The sequence below is a fragment of the Protopterus annectens genome, chromosome 2.part1 (assembly GCF_019279795.1).
Source record: "Protopterus annectens isolate FY-2018-M chromosome 2.part1, PAN1.0, whole genome shotgun sequence".
In the NCBI taxonomy this organism is placed as follows: Eukaryota; Metazoa; Chordata; order Ceratodontiformes; family Protopteridae; genus Protopterus; species Protopterus annectens.
Genome location: NC_056729.1, coordinates 1,688,650,090 through 1,688,670,601, shown reverse-complemented (window position 1 = coordinate 1,688,670,601; position 20,512 = coordinate 1,688,650,090). Strand labels below are relative to the sequence as shown.

At 40.6% G+C, this 20,512-nt stretch overlaps 1 protein-coding gene across 3 annotated transcripts in view; it reads right to left on the bottom strand.

Annotated features, from left to right (window-relative positions):
• The window catches only part of LOC122794590 (zinc finger protein 345-like), a 441,710-nt gene that overhangs the window by 324,546 nt on the left and 96,652 nt on the right, over positions 1–20,512 (bottom strand). For 2 of the 3 annotated variants that reach the window (XM_044063122.1, XM_044063125.1), the window contains exon 1: positions 4,825–4,971. The exons of the other annotated variant lie outside the window; for it this stretch is intronic. The gene's annotated coding sequence lies outside the window, so the exon portion shown is untranslated. Of the gene's footprint in view, positions 1–4,824; positions 4,972–20,512 lie in introns of those variants that run through there. 3 annotated transcript variants of the gene reach the window in all.

Below are 20,512 nucleotides of genomic sequence, written 5' to 3'. Positions count from 1 at the left end.
TCCAAGGCAGAAATGCACTCGACCACCACAACACAACACTAATCACGAGACACATAACTCTCCCAAACAGTGTGCCACTCATCCAAAGCCCCTAAGGCAAAACAGCATGCCCAACACACTAGTCATAGGTGACTCGCTAGTGAGGCACACTGCTGTCCCACTCACTAGGTTGAATAAGGAGAACGTAACAGTCAACTGCTTGTCAGGTGGCAGGATCCGCCACATAACGCGCGCACTCAGGTTCCTCAACAACATATGACTATGTCATTGTACATGTGGGTGTGAATGACCTGAGACATACCTCCCTGGACTACATGAAAAGAGAATCGAATTATGTAGCCCAGGCAGGTATGACGCTAGCCCTGAGCAGCCTCCTACCATCAGCCAGAATGATTTATTTATTTATTTACTTTACATTTGTTGACCAGGCTAGTCTAACTGGATATATGTCCATTTTCAGTAGAGGTCCGGGGAGAAAAGCTACACATAAAACAAACAGCACATTAAAAATTCAGTTTCAAGACATTAAACTTCAATTAAAAATACTAGTCATACAAAACATGCGCTACAAGGTAAATAAGCATATGTGATATAAGAAAGTAGAACAAAATAAGACACCCCTTATTTTTTTTGTCCCCCCCCCCCTCCAATCACTGTGGGAAGGAAGTATTCAGAAGGATGAGGAGATTCCAGAACAAAGTTTTACGTAAGGAGCAGCAGGAGAGACTAGTTTAAAGAGAACAGAGTTGGGAGAAAATTAGTTGAGGGGTAGAAACTCAGAGCTACAGGGGAGAAGTTCATTATGTCTGTCTTGGGTAGAATAAGTCCAACATAGAGGTAGTGGACTTTAAAGTGAAAACTGAGTAGAGGTGGAATGGCAAGGATGAGAAAATCTTAGTCTGGGTTATTACAGGGACATAGCCAGTGGCTAGTTAGACATAATTTAAGTTTCTTTTTGAAAAGTGTAGTATTGGAGAGAGAGGTAAGTTCAGAATGAAGTAGGTTCCAGCTTTTACCGACTGCATTACAGAAGAGGGAATCACCTGCTTTATTGTAGGGTTTATGTATAGATACCAGTAGTTTGTTGGCTGAGCGTAGATTTGGAAGATTGTTATATGGCCTGATAAGATTTGTGAGAATTGGTGTTTTACCAGGATAATAAAGGGTTTTACGGGTAATAATTAGTTGTTGAAATAAAATCTGACTGTGCAGTTCAAACCAACCCAGTTGATTCAGATTTTGGCAGTGGTGGGTTCTAAAGGGGGAGCCGGTAGCAAATCTGGCTATACTATTGTAGGAGATTGCAAGCTTGCTGAGGTTAGTTTTAGACAGATTGGTGTATATAGGAGAGGCAGAAAAGACAGTAGAGATAAGATGGGTGTGGGCAACAGTAGTTCTGGCTGAGGGAGTAAGGAAGGGTTTAATTTTGTAGAAGGAGCCTAGTTTACGGTTAACTGATTTTATTGTGGAGTTGATATGAGTATCATAGTTATGGCTGTGATCTATAGTAACTCCTAAGAGTTTGGTAGAAGTATCAGGAGATATGACTGTGCCGTTTTTGGATTTGATAGAGAAGTGAAATGGGGTAGATTTTAGTGTAGGAGTAAATATTAGTAGTTTAGTGTTTTTTGGGTTGAGGAGGAGACTGCATTGTAAAAAACATTCTTTTACAAGCTCAAAGACATTTTGGTTAAGGGACTGCAGTTCAGAAGGCCCTGTAGCTGAGGATATTAATGTGGAGTCATCAGCATATTGTATAGTTACAGCTTGAGGGATACTAATAGATAGATCGTTTATAAAGCTGGAGAATAGAAGAGGGCCTAAAACAGATCCTTGGGGTATGCCAAGGGTGACAGGAAGAGGGGCAGATAGAGTGTTTTCCCAAAGCACTGCTTGTTGCCTGTTATCTAAGTAGGACTTGAACCACTGTAGTGCTTGAGTATCTAGTGCAAGGGGCTTGAGAAGATTCAAGAGTAGTTGATGGTTAACCATGTTGAATGCTTTTGAAAGATCAATAAAGATAGCAGAGGACAGGGTGTAGTTGTTACGTTTTTTGTTAATGCGGTCAGAAAATGACAGGAGGGCAGTAGTGGTGCTATGGAAGGTCGAAAGCCATGCTGATAGCTGGCTAGTAGGCCATTTAGGAGAAGGTGGTCTAGTAGTTGATGGTGGATGCATTTTTCCATGATTTTAGCTATGAGTGAGAGTAGGGCAATAGGACAATAGTTGGAAAGTTCTGTTGAGTTGCCACCCTTATGTAGGGGGATAATATGTGAGACTTTCCAGATAGATGGGATGGTATCTTCTTTAATGGTTCTGTTTATTAGGATCGAGATAGGATAAGCAATAACTTTGGCTGCTATTTGAAGATACTTAGCAGGTAAGAGGTCAGCTGAAGGAGTAGAGGGTTTGAGTTTCTGAAGGAGGGTACAGCTGAGGGATGTAGGGATGGGTTGGAGTTGGAAAGTGGGTGGAGAGGTATAGGAGGATGGGGGCGAAGTTGGGGATACAGGAGGTAGTGAGTTAGCAAGTGACTGGATAGCTTCAGTAAAGAAGTTATTAAAGGAGTCAGCCATATGTTTGGGAGTGTCTTGGGTAATTCCGGATGGGGTAGGTGTCTTAGAGCAGCCTGGATGAAGGAGTCTATTGATTCCTGATCAAAATTTCTGAGGATTTTGTCGGGTGGCTTGTTGAAGTTGAAAGAAGTAGTTTTTTTGGTCCAATAGTATAGACTTTTTAGTAGAGTTTCTGAGGTGTTGAAATTTTAAGCGCTCAGATGGGTCTTTGGAAGAGCGCCATTTTGCCCAAAGTTTGTTTCTTAGCAAAATAGTTTGCTTAGTTTCCTTTGTAAGCCATGCTGCAGTTTTGGTGCTATTCCTAAGGGTACAAGAAAGGGCATGGTAGTCTAGGATTTCAAGGAACTTAGAACTGAAATGTGCCACTGCTTCCTCTAGTTGGAGGTGTTTTAAGGGTGACCAGTTGCAAACTCTCAGTTCATTTTGGAAGTGTTCATGGTTAAAATGTTTATTGGAGCGAGTAGTTCTGAAGGTTGTAGGGCTTGGTGTGTAGGTCTTTTGTCGAATTAAATAGGTTAGTGAGTGATCACTAATGTCATCAGGGAGGATGCCTGCCATATAGCTTGGGGAGTGAGTATTTATAAGGATCCAATGTAGGGTGGATTCTTTGTTGGTGGGCTTATGAATTCTAGTAGGTAAGGTGATAGTTTGAGAGAAGCCATGTAGGTTTATGTGATTGGTAGGGTTATCAGAATTGCAGGTATTCCAGTCGATATTAAAATCACCCAGCACAATGGTTTCTTGAGGAACGTTAGTGGACAGCCAGCTTACGATATTTTCAAGAGAGTTGATATTATTACCTGGAGGAAGATATGAGCATAAAATGTAGAAGGACTTACAAGTGTTTAGTTGTAGCTTAGCAAAAAGAGTTTCAGAATTGGTATCAGATGGAGGGTATGTATCAAGTAGTGTAAGTTGGAGCCCTGCTTTGTATATTAAGGCTATGCCCCCTCCCCTCTTGTGAAGGCGATCCCCTCTTAAAATACTATATCCTGGAGGAGTGATTTCATAGTCTGGGGTAGATGGTTTTAACCATGTCTCAGTTAAACATAGAACGTGGCAGTTATGTACATCCAGTAGGGCATGAAGGTGTGTTACTTTATTATTAATACTACATATGCTTAAGTGGGCTAAGAAGACGGAGTTAGGAGGCCTTGTAGGAGTATGAGAAGGAGAGGGTTTGGTTGGGAAGGTGGGGCTGCTATTGATAGGGCCGGGGTTGGGGTGAATGCCACCATCTAGTAGGAGGTGAAGGTGTAGTCTATATGTGTGAATAAGAGAAAGATTTAGTATGTTATGGACTCTTTTAACATAGTAGTGTTGATAGGTAATGTGGATGACTCTATGATACCGTGGAAGAAAATAGTTGGTAGTAGATGTTATGTTTATGTGTTTCAGGGTGGATGGTAGAGCAGGAAGGGATGTTTGTTTAGTGGGCTGGTGGAAGTTAGAGTAATGAAGATGTTCATAGGCAGTTAAGATGTAGGAAAGAAGGAAAAGGAAGAACTGAGAACAGAAGTAGGGATCTGAGGTAAGGTGATATGGGTGAAGTAGGCATAATGCTAAAGAAGTTGGGAGTGGAGAGTAGGAAGGTAAGGTTATGTAATGTAGCAGGAGGAGTGGTGCATAAGATGAAAAAACCTTAATGTGTTATGGGATGGGATTTGATGATAGAGGAAGTGGGAGTGGTTAGAGAGGTATAAGGATAGATGCACTGGGGGTGGGTGGAATTTGGTGGTAGGGTAGGGGAGCAGAGTGAGCCCGCAGGGCGAACAGAGCAGAAAGAGCCAAGTGAAGTAGGAAAACCTGTAAAAACAATCAGTGGAATGCTGACTATTAGAGGTAAGTTTAGGTAGAGGTAGTTAAAGGAGGTGATAGGTTTAATAATAGTCAGAGTAGGTAGGGTAGTTAAGTGAATTATAGTGAATATGGAAGGTTAAAGTGGGTCTACAGTGAAATAAGTAATGTAAAACCAATTTCCTAATAATTTCTAATGTGAGCCAGTAGGAAATATATAGAGGGGGAAAAGGATGCCCCATCTAGTGGGCAAAAACTATACTACTACAGTAGTTCCTGGAGAGTAAAGAATAGATCTGGTAGTACAAGAGAGAAATAGTGAAGCCAAGAGGGGAGAAGGGGAGGAGGTAAAGAGAACAGGTGTAAGGCTGCTGGCTATCCTGGCAGAGAAGGATAATAGATACATTTATTATTTAGACAAAGCAACATTTGCATATAACAGATAACATACTTTCTTGCTTCCTTGAGGGGATGAGTTCGGGGAGAGGTTAGCCTCTATTCCTTGAATAGGAAGAGACAGCAGGTGCTATTTTTAAAATAGAGAATCCAGGTCATCAGGTAGGGCAGGTTCTTAATTCTAATGCAGGACAGGCAGTTTGCTAGGCTGGGTAGACAAGGGAGAAAGAAAACATACAGTTAACAGTTAAGCCAAGTAAAACTGGTCCTAGTCAGAAAAACAATAAAACAATAATGGACTGACATGCTTAGAATGCAACAGTACAAATCAGGTGATAGTAAGCAAATATACACTTTAGCCAGCTCAATTAATTACTTAACAAAAGTACATAATAACTATGACAATTATAAGCTACAAAAATGCGTTCTAACAATTAAAAAAAACCCAAGTGATTTACTTGACAAGTTTCTTAGGCCCACTACTATGTTATTCTAACACCAGGAATGCATATGAAGTAGCGAGGCACCTCCAATTAAATTATATATTCTTTCAGATAAACCTACCACAGCACTGTATTTTACATAGGCTGATGTGGTTTAAATGTATGACTGGGAGACAGTGTGACGCTTATACAATGCTAAGCATCAAATAAGACTACCTAGTATAGCGTGAGCGAACACACTGTGTAAAACACTATGAAAGAGGGTTCAATAAATGTAAAAATAGAGCGTTGTTAAAGGCGGTTTGAAAGTTACAATCGCTAGTTCTACTTGGCGGTTTTAGTAAAAGTAAACAATATGCTCGAACGTGGCTAAGGTTAGGTCAGTGTGCAACAGTTCCACATGGACCACACGTAACCAAATGGTCGCTTGCTGCGAAGAGCTAGACCAGTGCACTTAAGATAGCTAAAAGAACATATATGGCTAAAAAATACCGTGAGATGGTTAACTAAGCCAATCACACTATGCAGACTTGCGTTGTCTGCATAAATTAATGTAATAGCCCAGGAAAATTGTACTATCAGCAGCGGTTGAGACAACATACATTTGATCCACAGGAGACTAATAAGCAAGTAACAGAGTACAGCAATGTTTGGACAAGCTCAGTGAGGTAGCAGTTAGAACAGATAGCAGCAAGGTAACAGTTCCACACTTTCAAGGGCAAATAAAATGATACTACAGTACAAGCAGAAAATGATTATATCAAAAATTGGCTAAGTTTCTGGTGTCATTCTAAGGGGGACTCAGTATATGTCTACCTGGGATGACATGATTGACAGACCTTGATGCTTTGCCAGAGATGGTCTGCATCTGTCACCCCTGGGCTACCGAATACTGGCTGAGGCTCTTGCCACCCCTATACTGCCATTTTTAGACGGTGCTCAAAAGACCAAATTACCACCGTAAAAGCTACAAATTAATGGATTTTGATGAAGATAAATATTTTGGATGATGTTATAGAAGGGGGTTTGGGAATCAAGCTGATGTGGCAAAGGTATTTGATAAGGTTAATCACAAAGCAAAATGGAAGACTGTAGAGATTATGAGATAAAAGAAAAAATTTGAATGTTGCAAACATATGCTATTTTTTGCTTTTTATTTGTTGTATTTTGTATTACATTATTGACTTTTATATTCTAAATACTGTGATTGTTTTCTTTACTTTCTGTTTTACTTGTATTCTGCTTTTTAACTGCATATTAAAACTTCAAAAGAGACCATAGCTCTGTCTCTTGTGAGTCAGGCAGAAATTAGAACTGATCAATTAAGGACTCATACATAAGATAGAGGAGGTCACGCAAGGTTAATCATTTGTGAACTGAGGGGTTGGAGCTAGGAACAAAACCTTCTATTTAAGGGGTAAAATAAAACATTTCAGAGCTTTACTAGAAAAGCTCACCAGACTCTGCTACACTTTTCTGTGAAGGAAAGATTAGTTTGCTTTTTATTTGTTATATTTTGTATTACTTTATTGCCTTTTTGTATTTTGAATAATGTGATTTGTTTTCTTTACCTTGTGTTTTACTTGTATTCTGCTTTTAACTGCATATTAAAACTTCAAAAGAGACCACAGCTCTGTCTCTTGTGAGTCAGGCAGATATATTTTCCCCACCCACCTGCTTACTGTCGTGTTCTTAAATACTACTGTCTTTCTAGTTGCCTGCCTCTTATGTTAATCTGATCATATATCTCATTTCCTCTCTGCTTTCACTGGCTTGTGTAAGTAAGCACAAAATTATCATTTTGTGAAATCACTCCCCTTCAACTATTTAAATTTATTGGCCATCCTACTGTATTTCATAGTACCAGAATACAAAAGTGGCCACCGCCTTTCAATCTTGCTGTTTTAAAAATAGTGACTAGCCACTAAAACTTAACTTTTTAGACAGATAAAACTTAAGTTACCTACTTTCACTTCTAACTTATTTAGTGCACACTGCAGTGTTTAGGATAAACCATTTTTGTAACTTACCTTTAAGCATCCCTGTGAACAGCACTTGCTCTAATACCTGCTGGAAAGCACTAAGAAGCCTTAAACTGATACAAGCACTCAACTCTCCTTGTTAATAAGGAGAAATTAATCGTAGGCACTAAACAGCCTATAATTGCAAAGTACCTTGCTAAGGCAAGGGAAAACAGCTCCTTGACTTTACAAAAAAAACACCAAACCAGGCATGTCCAACAGACAGCTTCCGGTAATTTCTCCTGTCCACCCGGTGAATCTGGGCATATTGGGCAATGCAGCAATTGCCTCATGTATACAAACAACCATCTCCTCCTACCACCCAACACAAAGCTGAAATGCAAACAAACACCAATCACAACCAAAGTGTCACATAGCTAACAACACTAGTGTGCCACCCAGCAACAGTCCCCTAGGGCAAGACAACGTACCTGACAATTTAATCACAGGTGACTTTATAGTCAGGCACACTGATGTCCCACTCACCAGGCTGAACAAGGAGAAAATTACAGTCAGCTGCCTGTCAGGTGCCAGGATCCGCCACATAACGCATGCACTCAAGTCACTCCACAACAAGAACAAATATGACTCTGTCGTTGTCCATGTTGGAGTGAATGACTTGAGACATACCTCCCTGGACTACATGAAAAGAGACATGGAAGAGCTCTCAGATCATGTGGCCCAGGCAGTTATGACCCTAGCCCTGAGTAGCATCCTGCGTTCACCCAGAATGATACCACAATAAAAGGACAAAATGAATGACTTCAACAATTGGCTAAGCTACTGGTGTCATTCAAAAGAGATCCAGTATCTGTCTGCCTGGGACGACATGATAGACCATGATGCTTTCCCAGAGATGGTCTGCACCTGTCACCCCTGGGATTCAGGTTACTGGCTAAGGCTCCTGCCACCCCTATAGTACTTTTTTTTTTTTTTTTTTTTTAGGCAAAGTTCAAAGGACAAAACTACCACCACAACAGGTACAAGCATGCAAATTCTGAAAGTAATGTTACTCAATGCTAGAAGTCTAAACATCAAAATGCACTCTCTCGAGGCACTCCTAAAAATGGAGAACATTGATATCTGTGCAGTAACTGAGACCTGGTTCAAGGCTCCAGAGAGCACCTCTGCAATACCAGGCTACAACTCTTACCACACTTTTCAGCCACCAAACCAGGACTGAAACACTAAAGGTGGAGGAGTGTCCATATTCACCAAGGATATTCACATCACCAGGCTAGTTGCCCAACACAATGCATCTGAAATTCTCCAGGTGCAACTAACACTAGGTAAGACTGCAATCCAAATTGTAGCTTGCTACCGATACCCCACCATGCCCCAAGATTCTCACTACACCTTTCTGAACATACTGGAAAATATTAAGATACAACCAAACACCCTAATACTGGGTGATTTCAACTACCCTGCCATTAACTAGGAAAACTACTCGTGTACCAACAACTTTGCCCAACGGTTCTTGGAATTCAAAAATTTCAACGCGCTGGATCAGCTAATCCATATTCCCACGAGGGGCTCCAATATCCTAGACCTGGTCATTACCAACATGGGAATTCGATGCTCCACACCTATGGTCACCCCCTTGTTGGTCAGGTCTGACCATAAGCTAATCACTCTTAACAACCACAACCCACCCCCACCCTCCACTAAGGAAACCTCCATAAAAAACTTCTCCAAAGCCATCTTCATGCTACTCAAGTCAGAAGTGACGAACTTCATGACACCCACGCAGACGGGAAATGAAAGTTCGACTGCTGAATCCTACACTAAGGCACTGTACGAGCACATCCACTCATGCATGAATCATGCCATCCCAAAAAAATCAAGATGCTCTCCTCCAAAAAAAGGAAGCCAATCTGGTGGTACCCTGCCATAAACAAACTTTACAACAAAAGGAACTGTTGCAGAAAAGAGGGAAATCCCAGGATGCAAAAAACTACCTTACCAACCTTATTAAGAAGCTGAGATCCCTCATAAAATCCTCCAAAGCTAGTTATGAAAATAAAAGTGCCAAAGAGTCCAGACAACCACAAGGCATTCTACAACTATGTCAAGAATCTAAATGGCAATGCTCAGATCTGCTCTGAGCTACAACAGAATGGCATTAAATATACTGATCCCAAGGATATTGCAAATATCCTCGCAGATCAATTCAGTGCCAACTTCACCACCCTCTCACCCCCTAAACGGCCCATCTCAATACCAGAAGATTGGCAAATTCTGGTAATAACGGCCAGGTAAAAAACACACTCTCCAAAGCTAGGAATACAGCATCCATGGGACCAGATGACATCCCGGGCTGTGTATTACATGAACTACAAAATGAACCGACACCTCACCTAAGTGTCATGTTTAATCATAGCCTCATCTCAGGCTTCATGCCCACTGAGTGGCGCACAGCTACAGTTACCCCACTCCACAAGGGGGGATCCACCTTGGATCCTGGGAACTACTGCCCTACCAGTTTGATGAGCCTGATCTGCATAGCCATGGAACGTATTATCAAGGAACTTATAAACAAAGACAATGGCAACCTTGAAACACTGGACCCCAGCCAGTTTGGGTTCATGAAGGGCCGATCTTGTCTCCTGAACCTGACTGACTTCTTTGAATCAGTCTCCAGAGCCGTGGATGAGGGTAAGGCGGTCCACACTGCCTAGTTGGACCTCATCACTCGATGGGTTGCCAACTGGCTTAATGACAGAACCCACACTGTAAAAGTAGCCAACTCCCAATCCAGCTCCAGACAAGTAACAAGTGGAGTACCTCAGGGTTCAGTTCTGGGGCCGCTGTTGTTTGGCATCTACTTCTCTGAAGTACGGGCCAACACTAAGGGACTCTGGCTAACAACGTTTGCAGATGACTGCAAACTGGGAGGCATTATTGAATCCCCAAATGATGTGGATACTCTACAAAAGGGCCTTACAGAAATGATGCTTGGTGCCAGAGCCATGGGCTCAAGCTCAATGCCAAGAAATGTATAGTTATCCCCTTCGGGAAAAACATGTACCCATGAATTACCACATAGGTGGCAGTACACTAAACACCAAAAGTGTGATAAGAGACTTAGGGACACAGGTGGACAGTGGTCTCACCTTTGATAAGCACATCGCCACAACAGTCAAGAAATCCTTCTATGTGGCACACCTCATCACTAAGGGCTTTTCATCCAGAAAAAAGGAGGTCATTGTCCCACTGTACTCATCCCTCATTAGACCCATTATAGACTACAACGCCCCGTTTGGTATGTACATCTCAAGACATCTGCAACAACTGGACAGGCCGCAGAAATACCTCACTAAAAGAATCACAGGCCTAAAGCAGATGCCCTACGCTGACCGCCTTAAAAAACTCCAGCTATACTCTGTCGCATACAGTCTACTCAGAGGCAATCTCTGCTTAACATAAAAGGCCATGTCAAACCCAGAGCTGTTGGACATGCTACACTTAAATAAATCTCAATCCCTCAGTGCCACACGCTCCAGGGATCTAAACCTTGTCATCACAATAAATAAAACATGCTGGAGGGATAGGTTCCTGACCCAGAGACTCCCCAGACTCTGGAATAGGCTGCCCATACATGTCAAGCAGAGCGCCTCTTTGGCCCTCTTCAAAAGGAACCTTGAGGATTGGATGGGAGAAAGGAAATTCAGCAAAAAAAGAAAAAGCCAGCACTCAATTCTCCAGTGTAGCCTTCTGGCAAAAGAATATTTTATTCCATGAAGACTGAATAAAAAGTTAGTCCAGTGGAGTCATACCGGTTTCGGCAAAAGCCTTCTTCAGTAACCACACCTCAAAAAAATAATATAAAGACTATTCACTCACATGCATTTATATGCAATGTAATCGCGCCCTCTAGTGGATAGAAAATATGTTACAAAACTAGATAGCAAAAATAGTATACAACAAAATATTTTAAATATCACAACATATCTGTGTATACAGTAAGTATATAAATGCTGATCCATTACAAAATGATTCAAAATTGGTCATTCAACCCAGGTGAAAACAGAGCTCCCAATTTGACAATCCACATTTTTTTCTTTATTCGTAAGTAACTCATGTAATACATGAACCTCATTACTCTTAAACCTCATACGGTCAATGACCATGAAGCTAAGATCCATGTTTTCATTTTTAAGTATGTGTTTATATAAGGGACTCAAAACTTTTTTGTTTCTAATATCACTTAAATGTTCACCAACCCTTAATTTAAAGGGTCGGGAAGTCTGTCCCACATAAAATGCCCGACAGCTACATTGGGCTAAATAAATAACCCAACTGGTACTGCAGTTAGCAAAAAAGGAAACATTACAAACATGTGGAGAATTGTGAGAAGTAAAACTATCTGACTTGAGCACCCAAGGACAATATGAGCAGTGCCCACATGGATGACAACCCAACAAAAGTTGCCCAGTTACCGTTGTTTGAGTGGGGGGGTTTAGGAAAATATGGAGAGCAGATGAGGCATTTCTGTTTGAATTTTTGGAATATTTGAATTCCAATAAGTGGGGTTCCAATGACCGCCTCTTCCGAAAGGAATAAGAACACCGATCCTTAATGTAATTATTTAATGTATTATCTGACTGTAACAAGTACCAATGTCTTTGAATGATATTCATGAAGCTCCTGGTGTTTCTGCCATAAGTAGTGACCAATCTAGGCTCCTGAGATTGGTCTATACACTTAGGATGGTATGATAGCAACTGTGACCTATCTTGTTGATTAGCAAACCGACTGGCCCTGGTAATGTCACCTGCTTGGTATCCCCTGTACTTAAATCTGGCTGTTAACTCCTGTCGATGGTAGGCATACGTGAAGGAATCACAGAAAATTCTCCTAATACGAAGAAATTCCGATTTGGGGATGTTCCTGATGACATGTTGTGGGTGGAAGCTTGTGGCATGAAGCAGGGTGTTGAACTGAGGAAACTTTCTAAATACCTCACTCTCCAAAGTGTCTAATTCAGTTCTCTTGATTGACACATCCAGGAAAGTGATTTTCAATCTGTTATAAGTTAGCTTAAATTCTACACCCCACTTATTAGAATTCAAATATTCCAAAAATTCAAACATAAATGCCTCATCTGCTCTCCATACCAGCCAACAGTCATCAAGATATCTCCTCCAAATATCTAATTCATTCATAAAGATATTATGATTGATATCATAAATCAATTGTTCTTCCACGTATGCCATAAACAGGTCCGCATATATAGGGGCAAAATAAACCCCCATAGCAGTACCTTGGATCTGCCAGAAGCACTTGTCTTTGAAATAAAAGACATTGTGGGTGAGTACCAATTCAGCCATCTAAACCAGAAGAATGTTAAAACCTGGTTTGTACATATTCGCCCGATCAAGCCAATACTGCAAAGCAGTGAGTCCTGCCCAATGAGGGATACTAGTATATAAGGAGGTGACAACCAAAGTACATAAGAGCCAGTCCGGTTCTAGTTGCATATCTGATATGATGGTAAGAAACTGTGTGGTGTCCTGTATCCTTGCCCGTATCCAGGATAGCACAGGTTTAAGATATTGTGTGAGAAATTCCAACAAGGGCTCAGTCAAGTAGCCTCTACCAGAGACAATTGGTTGACCAGGCGGTCTACTGGGATCCTTATGGATCTTAGGCAAAAAGTAAATGTATTGTTGTCTGGGGTGATTGACCTTGAGGTGATAACAGGTATCATGAGTAATGATACCCTCCTCTTCTGCTAGATCCAAAAATGTATCAATGTCTTGTTTAAACTTACTGGTTGGGTCAATAAACATTGCCTTATAATGAGATTCATTAGATAGTTGTCACTCTGCCTCTGCCTCATAAGCCACCCAATTCTGAACCACCACTGCCCCACCTTTGTCCGCCAGCAAAATGACAATGCCATGATTCTTAATAAGATGTTCAACACATGACCTTTCCTATCCTTAATCATATTATACTTGCTCAAATTCAGATGTAAATCTTTGAGAACCTCATTTTGAAAAGACTGTACAATGGGTGACACTGGTGGCTTGAACTGTGAAGGTCTAAATCAAAAAGTTCCAAGGCCAGATTGATCTACCTTTTTCCCTTCTAAATTGTGAAAAAAACAATCTTAAGTTAAGGGTACGGCAAAAATTGACAACATCTTGTGCAAAATGATGCTCCGGAACACAAAAACCTGGCTCAAAACCCAAACCTTTATTTAAAATCTGAAGTTGTTGTTCATTAAATGTAACAGAAGATATATTGTGTACATTGTTCACTTCAACATTCAAATTTTGGTCATATTCTGAAGAATCACCCCAAGATCCATGATGTCTTTTGTGTTTCCTACTCCCCCCCCCCCAGTCTCTGAGATCTGTGCCTAAAGGGATCCCACCATCAAACTGTGCTCTAAATTGTTCCTCTTGGGAACTGGTGAAACTCTGGTGTGGCCATCCTCTCAGTCTGTGTTCAATGATGATTCATCCCCAGAAGTTGCAGACTCCCTATCTCTTTTCTTGAGTATAGACCTAGGTCGAGAGACCCTGGGTTTCTTGGAGGTTTGGACAGGTGTGACAAATTTCACCCTGGGACGCACCTCAAAAGGCTTACCTCTGTCATAGTCTCCCACATCACGAGTAAACTTTTTTATTTTTCTTTCCTTCAACCCAGAATCTAATTCCAACAAATCATTATCAAGTTTGTCAATACAAATGTTATAACATGGGAGTGATGAAAAATCCTCAAATCCTTTACTTAAACTCAAGACCTGAGTAGTTTGTTCCTCCACCTTCCTCTCGTAATGGTTAGTCAATATATTAACAAAAGTCATAGAGACCTGTTGTTGTGCCTCAGACCATTGGGCTAAAAGACGCTCATCTGGTTCAGCAACCATAGGTTGTAACCTTATTCTTACTCCCCTGGGGGTAATTTTACTCAGTTGATATGCCCGAAACAACCTAAGATGCCAAACATTTTTCCTTAGTGTAATAAGATTTTTAGTCAACTTCATAAAAGCTGATCTGCAATCCTGAGTGGGGTCCTGAACACCAGAGCCATTGTTAACATTACCTGACCCCAAGCCAAAAATACCCTAATCCCCAGAGTCCGATGAAAGACCCTTAATAATGGTTGCCAAATCCATCACTGACCAAAAAGACCACAATAAACTAATAGAAACCTAAAAAGTCAAAATAAATCCTCTGTCCACATCAGTCAAATTAGGGTACTGTTTCCAAAACTGTCTTATACAACTGATACCATAAATATTCCAAAAACAATGTGTTACTTTAGTTCTCTTCACCACGTATAAGGCATCAGAAAATGGCCAACATGGGTACAATAATAGCCAATAAACTGCACCCCAAAATGGGGTGCCTGGTTGCTCAGTGTTTGTAATGATATAAAAAAATAAAGAAATAAATCAATCAAATAAAATGATTGATGTTTGCAATGATTACTTGACACTTCAATAAGTCCACTTACACAACATATACCTGCTACGTCACCCAAAAGGCCAAAAGACAAACCCCCAATGTTAACCACAGCAGTGGATAAACCAAATAAGTATATGCAATTTGGTTGATGGTGTGATGACAAACAAGTTCAGTAAATAGCTGAGCCATACAATTATACACTTAGATCTGAAGTCCAACACTCCACTCAGAAATCAACGAATATCCAACATTTATCCAAAACACAAGGAAAATAGGACAAAAAATTATATTATCCCCCCATTAAATCCACGACTCATTGATGTAAAAAATCAGCTTAAATATTGATAAACCCAATATTTCCATATGCAAGGCAGTCTGAAGTCATAGAACCTGTTCTTATCCCATGTACAACTAAATTAAAAAAACACGCCCTTATCCATCCAAAAAATGATACTAATATGTTATTCCTAACAATATGCATAACCAATAAGGACATGCAGTCAGGCAAAACCATGAGATACAAATACCCTAGATTCTAGTTATGTAAGGGTGAACATCCATTGTAAAACAGACAGTCCATTACCAGCAGTGACATGTTCAAGCATTAATAATTGAAACATACATCAAAAGTTGACCACATGCATCAAACAATCAAACCATATATCAACCCCAACATAAACTTACAGTTGAAAGCAACTAGTCCCAAAGATGTAACATAATGCGGACCATATGCCTAATAGGAGTGATTAAAAATTTGAAACACTCCAAAATAATACATATAGCAAAAATTATCAAATGTTAATACAATGTTGAGTCCACAAGTCAGACTGTTCAAACTCTTGAACACTAATATTAATCCCTCAAAAGCGAACACAGTAGGCCCTAGAAGTAATGAAAACACATAAAATGCAACCTGCAACATATCTATCAGGATTTTATAACAATAGAAATAGTCACTCCAAAGTCTGAATAGAGCCTCTGCTTAAAACGCACAGTCCCGGTCCAAATGAAATCAAAGGCGTATGAGCAATGGTATGTTATATCCAAAATCGTTAATTTGTGAACACAATCCGGCCCTTAAGATAAAGCTCAACCTAAGCAGAATCCCTTGGCTCGAGTTGAAACAAGCCAAACAGTTTCACCATCTAATTCGCCACAACAAAAACTTTTGAACTGTCCCAAACGAAATGAAATGTTCCTTTTGGTGTCCAAATCCAGTAATTCTGAAGATATTAACTGGAATAGTTCCCATACAAGAAAACGTAAATGCAGTACCTGCTAAGCTGCTTTGCAAAAAGATATGAGAAAAGCTTAGCTCCAATGGACGAAAAACGGCAACATAAAAACTGGAGTTACAACGAAACATAAACCTTTCCCAATCTTGTCATTGCCATTCTTCCTGTACCAAACACAGATAAATCCAAGTGAAAACGCTGCAAACATGCACAGAGCTCCCAACGGAGGATGGCCACACCAGAGACGCCACCAGCAGGAAACGGAAAGTACCAACAGCAAACAATATACCTGCACGAGTAGCTGGTGCACGGCTATACCACATCAACAAAACAGCAAAAAAGAAAAAAAGCCAGCCTTCTGGCAAAAGAATATTTTATTCCATGAAGACTGAATAAAAAATTAGCCCAGTGGGGTCATACCGGTTTCGGCAAAAGCCTTCTTCAGCAACCACACCACAAAAAATAATATAAAGACTACTCAGAGGCAATCTCTGCTTAACACACAAGGCCATGTCAAACCCAGAGCTGTTGGACATGCTACACTTAAAGAAATCTCAATCTCTCAGAGACACATGCTCCAGGTATCTAAACCTTGTCATCACAATAAACATGCTGGAGGGATAGGTTCCTGACCCAGAGACTCCCCAGACTCTGGAAAAGACTGCCCATACATGTCAAGCAGAGCACCTCTTTGGTCCTCTTCAAAAGGAACCTTGAGGATTGGATGGGAGAAAGGAAATTCACCCTGGGGATCGCGTCAGTCACCCTGCTAGACAGGTGTCCAGGGAAGTAAACAGTGTGGGAAGAAATAGCCAGGGAATTGTTTTGTCTAGGCTTGTATAGGCCCTATGGCCGATAGCCTAGTACCAACCTATGAAATATTAAGGCTGAGATTTATTATAAATAGATGGATAGAAGAAAAGATAAAAAATTTGGACAATAGTTAAAACAAGGATGCCCGTTAAGTATGTGTCTGTACTGGTAGTGAATGCAGTAATTCAAACGTGTATGCGCAAAATGAAAGAACCACAGTGAGAGATAAGAAAATGAGTTAAAATATCAATTTCTCTGTGATATGCAGATTATTTAGTGAATCTAGCTATAAAATAAGCTATGGATAAGTTAAGTGGTGGTATATTGAATAAAGCTGGGCTACAGATAAATAAAGCAAAATACAAAGGATTTAATGAAACTAAGAAAATTAGTAAGGGATATCAGGAGTGAGATTTGGAGCATATGAAACTGTAATAGAATGGTAGAAAATCTTGGAAGAAATACATGTATATGTATATGTATGTATGTATGTATATGTATGTATATATATATATATATATATATATATATATATATATATATAGATATATATATATATATATATATATATATATATATATATATATATATATATGGGTCCCTTCACATGCTCCGAGTTTTCACAAAGTCGACTTTCATATGGCCGAGACCATATGAACGACTTTTGAAAAGCTGACCATGGGGAACCGCTATCTCCGTACAGTGCGGAATGGGAAAATGTTCCTCTTCTGATATATATATATATATATATATATATATATATATATATATATATATATATATATATATATATAGAGCTCTATACATATATATATATATATATATATATATACACACACACACACACACACACACACACACACACACACACACACACACACACAGTGGATATAAAAAGTTTACACACCCCTGTTAAAATGCCAGGTTTTTGTGATATAAACAAATGAGACCACAATAAATAATTTCATAACTTTTCCCACCTTTGATGTGACCTATAACCTGTACAATTCAATTGAAAAACAAACAAATCTGTTAGGGGAAAAATATAAAAAATAAAAAACGTACAATAACCTGGTTGCATAAGTGTGCACACCCTTAAACTAATACTTTGTTAAAACACCTTTTGCGTTAATTACAACATTCAGTCTTCTTAGGTAGGAGTCTATCAATATGGCACATCTTGACTTGGCAATATTTGCCCACTCTTCCCTGCAAAAGCGCTCCAAATCTGTCAGATTGTGAGGGCATCTCTTGCGCACAGCCCTCTTCAGGTCACCCCACAGATTTTCTATTGGATTTAGGTTTGGGCTCTGGCTGAGCCATTCCAAAACTGTAATTTTCTTCTGGTGAAGCCATTCTTTTATTGATTTGGATGTATGCTTGGGGTCATTGCCGTGTTGAAAGGTGAAATTCCTCTTCATCTTCAGCTATATAGCAGACATCTGAAGGTTTTGGGCCAAAAGTGACTAGTATTTGGAACTGTTCATAATACCATCCACCTTGACAAAAGCCCCAGTTCCAGCTGAAGAAAAGCAACCCCAGAGCATGATGCTGCCACCACCATGCTTCACCGTAGGGATGGTGTTCTTTTGGTGATGCAAAGTGTTGTTTTAGTGTCAAACTTACCTTTTAGAATTGTGGCCAAAAAGTTCAACCTTGGTCTCATCAGACCATAAAAAGAAGTTATGTACCTACCATAATGTTCCATGTTAGTTGTCTTCATCTCGCCTTCCTTCTTGCTGGTTGGGTTCGGAGCCGATCCTTGGCTCCGACTCGGCCATCTTCAATAGCTCGAGAGCTGTTTACTGGCTCGAGGCTACCTCTTATCCCATAATGCCTAGCAACAGCTACCCAGATCTCATTTGAAATAGCTAACTCCAGACATAACAAGAGAATAAACCAGTCAAAATAATTGGTTGACTACACCTGCCATATTCTCTAAGTCAATAGAGGAAAAGAAGAGAACACTCAGCCAATGAAACAGGAACTCCTCTCGGTCCACTAGGACAGGGGGATGGAGGGTGGGACGCAAGAAGTAAGGCGAGATGAAGACAACTAACATGGAACGTTATGGTAGGTACATAACTTCTTTATGTTAAGTTGTCTACCTCGCCTTCATTCTTGCTGGTTGGGACAGCGTCCCTAGCACTTAACATCCTGGGGGGCCTCAGTGGAACAGACTTTTCAGAACAGTGGAACCAAAGTCAGCTCTGCTCCTGGAGACCATATCCAACTTGCAATGAGAAATAAAGGTATGAGGGTTTGCCCACGTGGCAGCTGCACAGATAGAATCCTTGGGCAACCTGGACTGGAAGGCTACAGAGGTGGCCAAGGCCCTAGTAGAATGACCTTTCGGTTTAATAGGTAACTCTTTATTCCTTAACTGATAAATGAAAGTAATAGTGTGTGATAATCATCTCGACAAGGTTACCTTGGAAACTGGGAGACCTTGTTTGCCTAAGGCATAAGAAAGGAATAATTGGTCCGACTTCCTTATTTCTTTAGTTCTGTGCAGGTAAAAACACAATTGTCTATGGACGTCCAATTGGTGTAGTTTGTACTCTGCCTTGTTGGTATGATTAGGGAAAAACACAGGAAGATCTATAGATTGGTTTAAATTATTTTCTGAGCAGACTTTAGGAAGAAACAAAGGAATAGTCCTCAGAGCAACCCTGTCCTTATGAAACACTAAGTAGGGAGGACAAACACATAGTGCCTGAAGTTCGGAGATGCGTCTTTTTGAAGTAATAGCTACCAAAAGGAGTGTCTTCCAAGATAGAAACTTGATGGAGCAGGATGTTGCCGGTTCAAAAGGGGGCAGAATTAAGGAAGTTAGGACTAAATTAAGGTCCCAAGGAGGAGGGGGATCTCTCACTGGAGGCCTAAGAAGAGATGTCCCTCTCAAGAAAGTTTTACAGAGCTTATCAGACATAATGTTAGAACTTGACAAACCAACATGAAAGTTAGAAATGACCACTAATTGTACCCTGATTATAGCAGAAGCAGACCCGGAGTGAAACAGTTGTGCTAGGAATTCCAGAATTTCGTGGACTGGGGCTGATAAGTGATCCACATTCCTAGCCTCTGCCCAACAAGAGAAATGTTTCTATTTGCTAGCATAAGTTTTCCTTGTTGTAGACTTATGAGAGGAGACGATAATCTCACGGACTGCTGGGGAAAAGCTAGGAAGCCTGGCTAAGGTTGTAAGTGGAGCAACCAAGCTGTGAGCTGGAGAGTTTGAAGGGATTGATGCAACCCGCCTGATTGATGTACCAGGAGGTCTGGAATTGGGTCCAGAGTCCAGGGCTGATCGAGAAGGTAACGGTGCAGGAACAGGAACCATATCTGTTGAGGCCAGTAGGGGGCAATGAGGATCATTTTGCAACCCAGCGATATTGCTTTCTGTATAAGTTTGGGTATCAGGGAAAAGGGAGGAAAGGCATAAAGAAGTCCCTGGGGCCAATTGTGGACTAGAGCGTCTCTGGGAATGTGACTCTGAAGCGGAAGAAGGGAGAAGTAGTTGCTGCATTTGCTGTTGAAGCGGGTAGCAAAGAGATCGCAGCAAGGCTGTCCCCATTTGTGGAAAATAAGATTCACAACTTCCTGGTTCAGAGACCACTCGTGAGGTATGAGGATAGCTCTGCTGAGCCTGTCCACTATGATGTTGGATCTCCGAGGGATGTGCATCGCAATCAGAAAACGTTGGGAGAAAATCGCCCACTGCCAAAGTCTGAGTGCTTCTTGACACGGGAGGGAGGATCTGGTTCCGCCCTGTTTGTTGATGTACCACACCACTGACATGCTGTCTGT